Source organism: Eufriesea mexicana, unplaced genomic scaffold (assembly GCF_001483705.2).
Source record: "Eufriesea mexicana isolate 0111107269 unplaced genomic scaffold, ASM148370v2 scaffold124, whole genome shotgun sequence".
In the NCBI taxonomy this organism is placed as follows: domain Eukaryota; kingdom Metazoa; phylum Arthropoda; class Insecta; order Hymenoptera; family Apidae; genus Eufriesea; species Eufriesea mexicana.
The window spans coordinates 2,515,590-2,530,566 of record NW_016908357.1 but is presented as its reverse complement, the minus strand read 5'-3'; the positions used below and the strand labels follow the sequence as shown (position 1 = coordinate 2,530,566).

Here is a 14,977-nt window from a genome sequence, read left to right as displayed (position 1 = left end):
TGCCGAATTTAATTAAAGGATTACGTTCGACGCACCTCCGCTAACGACGAACCGGATGCACGTACACTGGTTTTTAAAATAAATAGACACAACTCGGGATCGGGAAATAAAATTGCTAGGGAACGCGGTGGAGCTTGTCCTCTTTACCGGGGTAAGTTCGCGGAAATTCGAGCGGGATCATTAAGATCATTTGAAAATCATCCGAGGGTTATTCAGGGATCGGATTAAGGTCGTTGGAGCTTATTCGAAGAGCGCGTATCAAGATCATTCCGTACGCCTTGCTCCAGAACTCGAGAGATTCGACGAATTATATTTAACGCGTTTATCGCGAAATCTGATATACGCGTCGGACCTATTTCCCAAAAATGATCATCGGCGATTACGCAACGAGCGGAGTGCGAAGATTTTATCGCGTTAAAATTTGAACATTTTATCGGCGAATAATTGGCCGCGTTAACGACCGCAGTGAATCGATAGAGACGTCCGACAAATTTAATAAAGTGGTCCCGATAACTCCGGCCGCCATGATCACGCTTGAAAAATGCCCGAAATTTCCCGGGCTCTATCCGCTTATCGACATTTATGGCTGATCGTTAAACGTCTGCAGTGCTCGTTCGACAATTACACAAGTACGTGCCGGTCGGCGACGGCTGCTTCTCTGCCGAAAGTCACCCCTTAAAGCACCCCCTTTCCAGGCGCCGCTCGTTTATAGATGCCGGTACTTCTAACCCCCAGCGATGGGGCTCGTTAAACGTATGTTCCACGGGAAGAAGATCTTCTCACCCTCGTTAATTATTCTCCACTGCATCCTTCCGTGACGCAGAGAAACGGGCTGGATGGAACGGAAGGGAAACAGGGGCTCGACGAACACGCGGAGAATGCAATCCTTCTCTGACAAGAAGGAACACGTCGACGAAACCTTCCGATTCCACGAGAAGTTCTCGACGTTGGTCGTTTGATAAGGATTCGCGCCGTTTCGTTTTACGAATTAATCGGGAACCCTGTGCCCCGACGTCGACGACCCGCGTCGGTCCGCGTGGTCCCCGACCGTGGTCCGACGTGCCAAGGATACCCGCGTTAAACGACGTCGGCGGGTCGTTTGAAATAATTCCGCCGACCTTCGGATCCGTAGGAATGATTCGTTCTCCCGCGAGATTCGAATTCTCGGAGGGTGAAATTTCTTTTTGTGCCGGAGAATTTCACCCGCACGGAATTCGCGTTATTTTGATACGAATCGAGGCCGCGTTTCACGCCGGGGATGTTCCGCGAATTTATTCCGCAAATTCGAGCAGCCGTAACGAGCGATATGAAACGAGGCAGGGGAGAAAGGAGAAAGCGGGCGGACGCCGATGGCTAGGAAAAGTCGGGGGCAAAGAGAGACCAGGAGGAATCCGTTAAGTATAAATTTCGCGCACGACTATTCTTTATCGCGCCATGCAGTCTATTCTGCGAGAGGAATAGGCCAGTTATCACTTCGCGCCTTTTATATCTAGTGAACCGGCTCCGTCGGGGAAAATTAAATATCTTCCAGCTCTCGCGCCGTTGCCCCACGAGGTCGAATCTCTTCGTAAGTCAGCCACGGACATCTTATAGTTTCGAACTCGCCTCTCGGCGCCGAGATTACGGAGCGTAGAACCAGAATGTTACGTGCTCTGCGCGATATCGCGGAATTCCACCCGCGTTAAAGTACAAAGAGGCGAGAAATCCGGGAGCAAAAGGGGCCGCTGCTAGCGCCACGCCCGGAACATTCCTCCGCGAGCCGCCATTTTAATTACCGAGATATTTTTCCGACGGGAAAGCGAACGGGATACGAGCGTACGCAAATATCGTTTGAGCTCTATGGCGAAACGCGGTGCAAATTCCAGCCCATGGCGAGAACTCGTTCCCCGTTCGCAACTGGAAATTACACTTTACCGAGAGTTCGGATAGCAGGGATCCGATTGCGAGTCAACGATCCCTTCCGACATTCTTCGAGGCACTCTCAACTGCCGAAGTAGCGTCCAACTAATTTCCTTTCTCGCTAAAAATAAATTTCCTACACTCTCGGAAAAGTTGCTTCGATAAAGATTGAAAGCTCGTTAAAAGATCCGACGAGCTGGGAACAACCGCGTTACCCTGCACATTCCGCCAGGAGAAATTACCGACGAACAAAGAACGCCATTTGCAGTGACTGCAGGTTAGTCGCGGGAAACAAGGGTGTCCTGTTCCACGAAACACCGTGGAAAATGGAGAACGGAGTTACCTGCATCTCTTCTCTCGCCACTCTCCGTTTCAATCCTTGCACCATGTCCGTGAGCCAAGGAACGGGGATCAAGGAGCGACAGGGGTTGGCTGCGAGGGCTAGATGCCGACGATAGCGCGCGCGCAACGTAAAACATCTCCGAGCGCAATTTGCCGGGTGGTAACCAGCGTAAGCCTTTCAGTGGCTTTGGGTATTCGAAGCCAGCAGTAGGACTCGCCATTTTCTGCTTAGGCCAACTCGAAAGCGACCTGGAAAGACGGCTCTTTGAATAGCTACGTGCACCTTCAACGCGATCTTCATTTCCTATTAATCCGGCAGCGTTACTCGCTCCAGGATTCTCCGGAGATTCCGGTACTCTTGAATCAAACAGGGCTTCTTCGCGAGGAGAGAGAGAGAGAGAGAGAGAGAGGGAGAGAAAGGACGATAGAAAGACGACGAATGGGAAAAGAGGAAAACATAGGAGCCTAGACACAGGATAAAGGACACGTAGCAGTTTAACCAGCGGAAGGAGGAAGAGGCAGCGGGAAAAGAAGAAATATAGAACGCAGCTGGGAACCGAACGAATTTTCCCCGGGATACGAAGAATTTCCGCCAGCCACGGAATATTTCCTCCTCGCGTCTCCCTTCCGCGGCAGCCTGTCTCAACCCCTAGCGCGATCCGCGTCGCGACGTACGTGCAGGCATTTTCTAAACGGCGTCAACGGGACGACTGTTGCGGCCTCGACACGCAGGCAAGTCGTGTCGCGTTTCCGTGCGGAGGGTTGCGAGTGACGAAGCGTCTCAACCGTTTCCCTTCGTGCCAGGAAAATGGAGACCTCGCCCCGGTGCATCCAGGCTACGATGATTTCGCCAGCCATTCACGGTAATTTCTCGGGATAAAATTCCGAGTAATTTCCTGTAATTTCTCCACGCAGGTACGCGACCACCCTAGCGTCGTCGTCGTCGTCGTTGTCGTCGTTGTCGTCGTCCTCGTCCGCGTCGGAGTCGGGGGTGCGGAAGGGTGCAACGCTGGAAACGATGGCAACCGTTCTCCGCTGGTAAACTCGATTTAAAGACGCCTCGATGCAGGTTTCCACTTGTACTTATCTAGGCGCCATCGTCTCCGACGTTTTTCTTATTTCACCCTCACCTCTTTCGCGGGATCCACGCAGCTGAGCGTGTCAATCAGTTTAGGGGCGGCAGATCGGTTTGCCTGAATTTTATTCTGCGCGTTCTACGCGGTAGACGCGCGACAAACATTGACTGACGGCGCTGGATAAGAGTACAACGGCGTTGGAAAATGGAACGACGTTAAGGCGTTGCTCGTGAAACGTAGTCGCGTTGTCTCGGATCACGTTAGGGTGAAAACTGTGAGGGTATTAGGCGAGGTCTTTGATCTGCTGGAACTGCGACGCGAAATCGTTTGCGAAACTAAGTTGGTCGGATCGTACGGCAAAGATCTATGCGACTAGGGATTATTCATCAGCCGATCAGCCGAGTAATCCGGCGATCATTTTATCGTAAGCTAGTACACAACCGAGAGAAATTAGAGATACCAATTAGCGGGTGGTATCAATTTAATGGCCGCCCTCGCTGTCGTTCGTCATCGTCGTCGTTGCAGGGAACTGTGTTCGACGTGGGTGTTGCTCGTTGATTATCGTCACCGTCGTTATCGTTGTCATTACTTGAATATCCCATCGATTCCGGCTTCTCTCTGCCCCACTCTCCGGGCTATTATACATCCCCCGCCTCCATCGCTCGTCTTCTCGCTCGTACGGTCGTTCATTACCTGACCATCCGTACCTGCTATATGGCCACGCACGAGGGCCCAACATTTATAACGCTAGGTACACCGACTAGGCAAAATGGCAATTCTTCACTGGATTACACGATTCGACGTAAAATTATAATCTACCCAGTACCTCGACCGCGTATACCTGGCTCGTTTATCACGAATTCAACATCGGAGTGATAAACGAGAAGCAACCCCGCACGGCAAATAAATAAATTACAGATGTAAACGAAGAGAATATGAATAAGCAAACGGAAAATACACCTATGCCGAGTACCCTCGTTAACCGACAATTTCCGAGCGACTAATGCGCCTGAACGTTAATTACAAGGAGAAACGTTCCGTGTTTAAAGCGCCTGTTTATTCGAATAATAATAGACGCCGCGGAACGTTAACGTCGCAACAAAGCGCACGTTTCCGCATTATACGAAATAAATCCGATTTCCGGCGATTGAATCGAGTTACTCGAATTTCTTTCAGCGAAAACAAGGGTATTCCGCGTCTTGAAGTATCGGGCTTCCCTAATGAAATAATAGCGAATGCAGAAGCGCCGAGGAAATTGCGCTGTTCGCGCCCCCGACGAGATGAAACGAGACTAATGCCTGGTAATTGGGCGAACTTCAGGAACGCCAACCTGAAGCGTTCACGGAGGGGTAGTTAGGCATGGCACGGGGCCAAATTTCGCCTAGTCTCGCGCGAAAGCCAGGACGAAAACGCTGGAAAAGGAAAAAGGAAGCCGGCGGAGAGAAAGAAACGGGGGGCGAAATAAAACGGAAGAAAATAAAGAATCCGCTGCTCCTTTTAACAAACTTTTGCCCCGCTTCCGCGTAAATTCGTCGCGCGACGAATTCGTCTTGTTGCGCGGGGCAGAGTTGGCCGCGAGGAGCTCGAAGAAAAATGAGAACGCTGGCTAACGAGAAGAAGTCAGCCGGAAGAGGAAGCGAGAGTTCTACCGGTGAACGATCGAACCGATGGACTAATTAGTATCGGAGCTGCGCAGCTTCCTCGTGGCCTAACACGCGGACTACATGCACCGGAAGCTTCTGGCTCGGCTGCAAGCTACGGCTAGGGCTGTCCTGGGGATAGTTCTCGTTAATGAGCTTCTGGTAACGACGTCTTTTTCCCCCGAACTCATATATCCCGGCGCGATCTCCTACCCTTCAGCTCGGCGCATTCTCTCGCGCCTTTGCGATCCTCGGATCATCCCTTTCGCACCCTCATCTTTCAACTATTCCGAGAGTCGGCCAAATATTCGCGATCCTCCCTATTCGGACACGGTGGAGCCGTCTATGGAATAATAGCGTTCTCCAGCTTCGAAATTATACATGGGAACACTTGGCATACTCCATGCCTTGGATACAGAATTGGAATCCTTTTTCCTCGGGAACAACGGGCACGAATTTGATCGGGGACATCCCTACCCTTGTTAATACACCCTTCTGCTAGCCGAGATTTCCAGAAATCATATTACAAGATCGGGGTTACTATGTTTTCCTCGGAAACTTCCTCGAGAGTACACCCTCCCAATTGCTACCCCTGATTCAGTCACGTCACATCGGACGTGTACAATGTCTTCATTAAGGGATCTCAAACTTGAAAATTAGTTTCTACTCGTCGATCGATGGAAAAAGTCGCGAGCACCTGTCTCTGCGTAAGTTTCGCGGAAAGTTCGTTGTCTTAAAATTCTGCACGCGAGGTCCACGGGAAACCGCGGGTGCTTCATAAATCTGCGCGACTATCGCGTGTGCTCTGGCGCGAATCACGGGCGTCTCTCGTGGAAAAAGAGGGCGGCCACGTGGAGGGGTGGGTGGCAAGGCACGGATGGCTGGTGAAAGGGGTTGGCGTCGTTCGCTTGTCAATATCGAAAATTAGAAATTCGGGGCAGGTAGTCGGTCTTCGGCGCGCGTGTACGTGTACACGGTGCAAGTGTGTGGGTACATTTCGCTCAGTGACAGAGCCGCACGTGAATAGACGCGGCTGAGTGGACGCGTAACCTCGACCATTGCTTGCGAATGCAGGCTACGAAAACACTTCGTGATCGTGCAGCGATCACCCCACACGCTCTCGCGGCGCATAAATCAAACAATATCGATCACCTGTTTACTTTGCCGTCTCCGCAGCGGCGCTTGCTATTACTATGTCGCCACGAAGCAATATATCGGGACCGGTGCTCGCGTTCCTCCGTCCGCTTTTCATCCTGTCACCGGTCGCGTATTTTCGGAAGAATTCCGAGGATATGGCCGATTTACCAATGGCTCTGTGTCGTGCACGCGCCGTCGGCTCTGCGACGCCGGAAATTCAACGGAACCGTGGCATTCCGAGCCGGGCAAGAAACGAGATTAGCCGGCTAATGGATTTCGAGCGCTTAATTCGGTGGTGGAAAGTAAATTCGAGCGGATGGCCTGCGATTTTGCGGCCGGACCCTGGTAAACTATCGGTTCGAGACCTGCCGATTATTTCTCCGTGTATAGATTTCCGCGCAGAGTATACTCTCGGTGTTGGCGGTTAATTATCATCGCGAAGGTTTTGCCCGCGCTTAACGGCGAGCCCGGATCCGCCCCGCGGAAGGAGGCGAAGCTCGATCAATTATAAAGCTCCGGTTAAAATTCCTGGAAAGCTACGGGAAATAGCGGAACACACGAGCCGATGGAAATCGTTTGAAGCACGCGAAGTATTCGGCTCTCTGTGTCTGCTTTTTTCGACTCTCTATGACTGGATTTTCAAGCGTTCCTTTCTTCCCTCTTTTCCACTTTTTTTTTTTTTTTTTCGCAGACCAGTTTTGATGCCGGGTTGATTGGAAAACGTTCATACTCATTTGTTGCAGCCCCGACGGCCGGAGAATACACATACGTCAAGCGTACACGTGTTATTATCCTGTAAAGCTCACTTTTATGGACGCGCTTTTATCAACGGAACGGACATCTGTTCTGCTATCGATATCGCGGGCCCCGGCCTAAAATTAATGGTCGTTCCAGACAGGAAACAAGCCGTCGCCATTAAAAGTATCGCGCACGGTTTAATCGACAGTCCCGGACTAAATTGACCGATGCGATCGAAGCCGACACAAGCGAGGGTGCAGGGCGCGCGTTGAAAACTAAAGAGCCAGCGTGAGTCTCGCCTTCGATCCCGATATTTCTAGGCTGAGCCTCGTGGAAGAATCTGCGAACGAACCGGCTCGATTAATTTCCCGCGTACTCGAAATTCCTGTCCACGTAATGGGAAACGTTGTTCCACGATAATTCAATGTTCATGCTCGCGTGAACGTTAATAAGTAACGTGATGGACGCTGTTACGTAAATTACACGGGACACGTTGATCTCTGCTGCATTAGCCGGCCGTCAAATTCGATGTAATTTGCTTGTAATCTGGCAGACAGATCACACCCGAATCGGAGATGCGTTCAACAGCTATTTAGAACGATTTATCCGTCGTTTGCCGTTACTCCGGATTCCCGGTGTTCCAGAGGAACCAGCGAGCCAGGGATCCACGCGTCACGGGACTTTGAGGAAAAGTTTTCACCGGCTAACGATTGCTCCGGGAGGAAAGTCGATATTCAGGAAGCGCGAAACAACGAGGGAGGTCGTGAAGGGAGCGTTACTCTTCATTCCGAATGAGAAATCGTCCTATTTCGTCTCGCAGCCACGAATGTAACGGCGAGCAACGGCAATTCGAGTAAGACCCATCCGAAACCATTGTTTTCCCGCGTGAAAATGGTATTTCCCGTGCAGTGGAAATTTATTCCACCGAGATATCGAGCAGAACATTTCCCTCGCACGAAAAACAACTTCTACGCGTTTTCGCCAACGTTAATCCGATCTTCCCGCATCGCGTCGTTACATTTTTCCATACTCCGCGAGTCTTCCAATTACAGCGAGTAATCCACGCACACGCGAAGTAGGATTCGTTTTTCGCCAACGTTAATCCGATCTTCCCGCATCGCGTCGTTACATTTTTCCATACTCCGCGAGTTTTCCAATTACAGCGAGTAATCCACGCACACGCGAAGGAAGATTCGATATATCCTTCGCGCGAGTAGCCAAGGATCTATCCGAAACTGACGAAACGACGTGCCGCAGGAAATCTTCGCTGCATTCTCGCCGAGCGATTTTCTCGCGAACATCCGCTCGAGCAACCACCCTCGCCCCTGCGACGTTTCTCGAGACGAGGGAGCAGGAGAAGGTCGAGCGATTCGCTGGGAGCGGAACGCATTCGCGAATCGGTGGCAAGGAAGCTGTAGGTGGAAGTCGTAAATTTGCCGAAGCGAAAAGTCGCGCTGAAACTCACGGGCGAGCGTGTGGGACAGCAAAGTAATTTGAAAGACAGCGCGACTGTCGCTTACGTAAGCTCCGCTTGTCAGATCGAAGGGGTGGCTTCGTGCCGCTGCCGTCGTCCCACCCTCGCTCCTCCTCGACCGCCTCATCCAGCAACGTCGGCAACCCAACCCCCTCTTCGGCTTTCATCGGCGTCGCTTCTTTCGCGCGAAAGGAAAAGTTAAATTTGCATTCGCAGCGTCGTTCGACCAGCACGATCCTCCTTTCCCGGTCCCTCGATACGTCCCCCCTGTCCCCCTCCTCGTCCTGTTTCCCACCTTTGAGGTCGTCCTTTCTCATCGATGATCACGAGGTGTCTTCGGTTTCTGCCGACGTATCGTCCTTGAATTCAGATTTACTCGCGATATAAATTTATAACACCGCCGCGTGACCCGGAATAGAAATTCACCCCGACGGTCGAGCGTCCTCGGCATCGGAGCTGCTTCGAAACCCCCGTCCCCCCGCGAGGTCCTGCGTCGCGTTCGCACCTGCATACTCATCCGTTATTCCATTCCCTCGGGGAGCAGGCATTTTCGAACCGGCTGTTCCCCGATATCGTTAAGGGGGGGTTAAATCGCGAACTCGACGTGGAATTTACGGACCACACGCGGCTGCTCTATACATCGACGTAAGTGTCTCTGGAAACAGGCGCGAATCGAGAGGAAAACGCGGCCATGAATATACCAGACGGAAAGACTCGGGTTCGAGATTCATAGGAATCTTTGTTCCTCTGTTGGCGCTGTTTTGAATACAAAGCAGCGGGAAGGAATATTCCCAGTCGCAGGTGTGTATCCGTACGACTCGAAGCCTGTTGCTACCCTCCAGCCCCCTTTTGTTACATGCACCGTCTTCGCGGCGTCGATTGCGCAACTTGTTACGTCACTTTCGCTTTCCATCGGTAATCGATCAATCATCCTTGCTGAATGGACGGAAAGACCGAGGGGGAAAATGTAAAATGGAAAAGTTATGTTGGACGCGTGTTCAGCCCGTTATGGAAATGCGTCGTCGTGTTCGTGAATATTTAGCGTATTGAAAATTCAATTTCCCCGTCGCTGCGCTCTAGCAAAGAGGTGTCTTCTAGTGTACTCTAAACATTGTTAACCCCCTTTAACATCGCTCGCGATGCGCGTGCACGGTGCACGTCGGATCGCTATTTGCAGATGCGGTGTGCGCCGGTAAATGGTCCTTATCGTGTCGTCGATTAATACGATTCGTTGCAATTAGCTACGCCCTGCGCGAATCGCTGGCTGGAATTTGTCGCGCGCGTAACCAAGCCCCAAGTCGCAGCTGAAGAGGAACCGCGGAAACGCGCGACAACAATGGACCATGCGAATGATCGATCGCCGGTGAAATTAATTACGTGCCGTTGATCAGGCAAGCGGATGAAGATCGAAGTGCTCGTCGCGGATATTTAACGCGACAACGAGCCACCGCAGGCTGGCTGCCGTGAAATGAAACTACTCGCATAAGTGGGACGGACGTTTACACGCGTTTGTTCGATGTAATTAATGACCGCACCCCGGCCGTGGAAAATAAACTACGAGAGCGGCGAAAACAGGCGGCCAGTCAGCGCGACGCGTTCAAAGACACCGGGTTATTTCATTAATCGCGAATTTAACGCCGAACAGCGGTGTGTCCCGGGTTAAAATCGAATCGACTAAATGGAATTGCCTTGAACGTTTCCGCCTCTAATAACGTGACGCGCGCCTTTTTTCCCCGTTGTCGCGGCCGACACCACACCGACCACCCTCTCGTTTGCACCGGTGCAACACGCGTGCATACGTGACTGGATTTATTTATCCCAACGAAGATTACGCGCGTTTAGCGTGACGCGTGATTGATCGCGCGACTTTATGGCAGTTTATTTTCCCCCCTTTCCGCTCCTCTCCTTCTCGCTCTCATTCTCATCCGATTTTCCTCTCGCCTCACCTTTACTCCAACTTCCTCTCTCCTATTTCCTTTTTCTCCTCCTTTTCCCCTATTTCCCTCTTTTCTTTTTTTTTTTTTTTTTTTTCTTCTGGTCACTGGGGAGTCCAGCAATAGTGGTCGCGGCACGATATTTTGAGTTATTCTACGTTCCGCTGGATTATGTTTGTTTGTAGTAGGACTGGATGGCTTTGACTTTTCTGCTATACACTGAAATTCTATGGATCTTTTTTTTTTTTTTTTTTTTTTTTTCGTCGTCGTTTGTTGTCGTCCTCTCTGTTTTTCGTCAGCCTGTCCACGCGTGCCTCCCCGCCGTCGATCATTCCTTTGAAACGAACGTTCCACGCGTCCCGATATCGATTTCCTATAAAACCTTCAGGGAGATGCGCCGCGTTCAAAGGAGCAGCGGCACACGGGCTCGTGGTCGGTGAATTTTGAACAATGTCGGATAGATGGAACCGATGCGCGACCGTTTCATTTGCCTCGATGAAAGGGACGAGGGAAAAGGGAAAACGCGTACTCGCGCGCGCGTGCTGGATAAATTAGACGAACAGGATATAAATACCGGCTAATGGCGGCGAGGATATCGCGGTCGTCGGACGTGATTCCTCGCGATGGAAGGGAAAAAGTGCGCGAAGAAACGGGCACCCGTTGCTGGAATTGATAAAGCACGTCGTAGGAAGTTTCGAGGGAACGTCGAAGTTTGATTCGGTTATAAATTGATTTAGAAAATCGGGTTCCGAAGTTGCCCGGGGTGGGGTGGATCGTTTCCGGCGAGTGGAGGAAGAACGCTGAATTCAGAGGTCGGCGAAGGGAGTTTGCGTATACAGGAGAGAATGGAAGGGCACGAAGGGAGGAACCACGAAGGCAAACCAGTCCTTTAGGATTAAAATAAATCCTAATCTGGCACAGGTCGTAAAGTCAAGAGGAGGGTCGCGGCCCCTCGGGCCTTAGGTCGTGGAAACGAGTCGGGAAGACAGAAGGACGGGGGAAGAAAGGGAGCAAATAAAAGGGTCTCAAACACGCCAGCAGGAAACGTTACCTTAGATACACTAAGCTCCTCGCTGGCGCGCCACCCATGAGATTTTCACCTAGACCGTGTGCGGATATTAATCCCTGGCGCGACGACAGAGGAGGATCGCGTTCACGAGACGTAGCCTGTCGTATCTTCGTTGCATCCATCGCGAAATTCTGGATAGATCCGTGGAACGGACAGACTCGATTTTATGAGATCAAGGAAGAAACTCGTTATCGAAACAACTTCTCCTTTCCCTCCACTCTGCCTCTCTCTCTTAATAGATGATCTAGGTCAGCCAGTCTCTCAGAAACATTCGCAAAGTCCGGAAGTTAGCGGAGACTGGACAGAGTTTCCAGGAGCGTAACGCAAATATATACAAGAGACTTTCGATGGTTGGTAAGCAGTTGTTATCGGGCAGGTCGGTTCCTTTCCCGAGATAGGAACGCTGAGCACGTTCACGGAGATTTTGGAAGATGGGTAAATATTCATACGGAAGGGATAATGCTGCTCGCATGTCGAAACGTTGGCGAAGGGTGGCCAATGGGAAGACACGATCGCGCGTATCTCTCTCGTCCGAGAGCAATTGATAAAGAAGAGGTACTTTCGTTCGCGATTTAAGAAGCGGTTCTGCTATCTCGGAAAGCTCCGTGCCCCGTACATCCCCCGTCTTATCCGGTATCTTCGACGAGATCGCATTTAAGTATCGACGGAATCGCGATGGGAAGATCCGTGCCGCATTCGTGTCGCATTTACGAGCATGTTCGTACACAATAACCACGACAGGCGTTTCGTCAGGGGACGACGGTGGCTATCAATTACGTAAAAGCATCGTGCCTCTGCCCGGGAAACGAAAGGAGCCAATATTTGCAGTAAACAAAAGTCCGCCGGCCTGATTTCGGATTACCGGCAACTGGGACTGTAAAAAGTATTCCGGGAACAATAAATAAATACGAACACGTATACCGGTGTACGTGTTCCGAGGGTGAACGTGCACCCGCGTATGTCTCGCCGTCTCCCGGTTATAGCGGTGCTATAGCGTTGTAGCTCATCCGTGCAGCATTGTACGGTAACACAGGTTCTGGGGTGTAGCGGGGTTAGTAATGGTCGAGCACTAGGCAAACAAAGTATCCCCGTTGTCCGTGGGGGTGGCTCAGAGGGGTTGGCCTGGCTTCGGCGATGTTGAGTTAGCTCGAGATAGGTTAGCGTAGTCAGGCTAGAGAGGTCGAGTGTTGTATGATATGATACTCGACAAACGGCTTCCTCGACCGAGCGAGTACCTACGAAAGTACGCCTGGTGTTCGTACTAGCATCCCCTAAAAATAAACATCCCTCGGCGCGCGTGCACACTGCCGGTCAACCTTCCGATCCCCGGGTGTCTACGGCCACTCATTTTGCTGCGACGAAACTGCCAGGATGCGACACTTTTCGGGACATGTTTGCGTTAATAAGGGTGTTCTCGAAGGAAGGGACAGGTTCGTTAAAACCGAGCCAACGAACGTGTCACCGGTAGTCGTTTCAACGCTCCCCATCGATCTCGGTTAAATCCGAGCGAAATTAAAAGCTCGTCGTCCGAAGCAGAATCCCGAGACAATATCGCGATGAATTCGTCGCGAATAACGATTACGGAATTTTTATTCGGGCGGAAGGATTCCCAGCGCCGCTTAGTTTACCGGCAAAAGGGCCGAAACAAGGGGATCCGTTTATCCATAAAGCAATAGGGTCGAGGAAAACAGGTGAGTTTTCTTTTTCAGACGATACTCGTTCGGAGGGAACTATTCGAGAAGAATGAATTGCCGAGGACGATACGAAACGGACTAGACTATTAAACAAATCAATCGATGGGAAACGGTACGTTTTTGATCGGTTGGCTCTGGTTTACCGTTGGTTATATTTTTCCGCCCCTGGCAGCCTCGAGGCCGCTACTTTTTGTACCCGCAGTTCCGCGGGAATTATTTCCGTGGTGCATTTACCGCGGATTTTCGTCGTAAATACGCTCGCGAGAGCTCTCGTCGCAAAATCGCGGCTATTGGACATATCATTTTATAGAACGAAATACCCCGGATATTGATTGGACCGCTATTGGTACGCAAAGCCGGTATTATGTCGTGTCGAACGGTTTGCTTGCACCGTGAAAATTATAAAACCGTCGACGGGTCGTCGCGCGGACAACTTTGTCGTCTCGAATCGATATCGCCTAATCATCCCCTTTCGTAACGTTTTAGTACCTTCGTCGGCTTCTGCTCGATTCATCCGTCAATTTTGAATTCCGAAATATCCGGACCTGGATCCTCTCTGTTTTCGTCGAATTTGCAAATTGATTCGCGACACAGACGCGGACAGTTTGCACGCAAAGAACTACGCGTACGTGTGTATCGCGGAGTTAAGCGAGTCCACTTCGGGCCAGACTTCAAAGGCAGAGAGCCAGTGGCAGGAGAGACAGAGGACCCCGAAGACTCGGACAGATGGAAAGAGCTAGAGAGGTTTGCGAGATTTCGCGTTACCACGGTCGCAAATCGATCTCACCGAGACGTCGACTCGCCACCCACCCCTCTTCATCTCATCCCCGTTGGTCGGCGAGCTTCGTTGGTGACCCCGTTTTCGCAGACACCGGCCCACTCCTGGTCTTTTTCATTTGTTATTCACAGGTCGGTGATTTTTAAAAGAAAGCCTCCGCAATAATTATTACCGTGGGCAATCTTTGGCCCGCATTCAAAGAAATCGTCTGTTCCAAGAGCATTCCAAGCGCGACTGTCGTCGGGTACCGGCTTCTGCTCTCGAGAGGGTGAAAGGAGGGGTAAAAATTGAGGCTCGAGAGGAGGATGCAGGAGGGCGGCGAGGGGAGAATATAATGAGGGAAGCCTTACGGGTTTTACGGGGTCTATATTCGGCTCGTCATTACCGTCGTTCGTTTCTCGTGTACGAATTTCTTCCTCGTCCTTCTCCACCTTTCTACCCTTCTCACTCCATTTCCTTCCTCCACCTTCCCCCGCCCGCCCACCTTCTGCCACCTTCCAGCCGCTTCCTTCGTCTCTTTTCACTTCTCCTTCTCCGTTACTTCCTCCCACGGCTTTCCACTCAAGGCCATTATGTTACCGGCACAATGCCCGCCAATGAGGATTGTGGGGAACGATTGCTGATTCCGTACTCCAAGTAGCACGACAGACTGCCAGATATATAACTGTACTGCTTTCGATTACCACCGCTCTCGGCATCCGTTTCTTTTCGTTTTCCCGATCGGCATCCGACCACTTCGTCTGCTCCCTTCCCTACGTCTACGAGCCAATGACTTCGCTTATTCGCTATTCGGATAACTCCGGCTTAGGACTAATATTCTTTATCGAGAAGAACCTCCGCGTTTAACCGACCGGGTATTTATCGAGCCTCTAATAATAGTCGGTCCTTACCTACTTTCTTCGTTATGAAAAGGGCTTCCTTCGAGAAACTTCCACGCGTAACTTCTTTATAAACCAACATTGCGCCGTGTTGCACAGCTTTTCTTGAAGGGTATTACCTTTCATCTTGATTAAACGCTCCAACAGAGATTCGTTTTTCCAGGCAATGCGTTTTCTCCGCGTAGCGGGACAAAGAGCGGCCAAGTAGACGGACAAAGTCGCGGGATAAATACGCGCGTGCAATTACGTGGACAGTTAGTTTCGAGACGATGCATTTATTCCAACCTCTGCCTGGGAAGCTTTGTAGTCGGGTGTGCT

General features: G+C 51.1%; 1 protein-coding gene across 4 annotated transcripts in view; it reads right to left on the bottom strand.

Annotated features, from left to right (window-relative positions):
* LOC108555577 (basement membrane-specific heparan sulfate proteoglycan core protein) overlaps positions 1-14,977 on the bottom strand; it is a 154,560-nt gene that overhangs the window by 16,512 nt on the left and 123,071 nt on the right. The gene's annotated exons all lie outside the window — the stretch shown is intronic.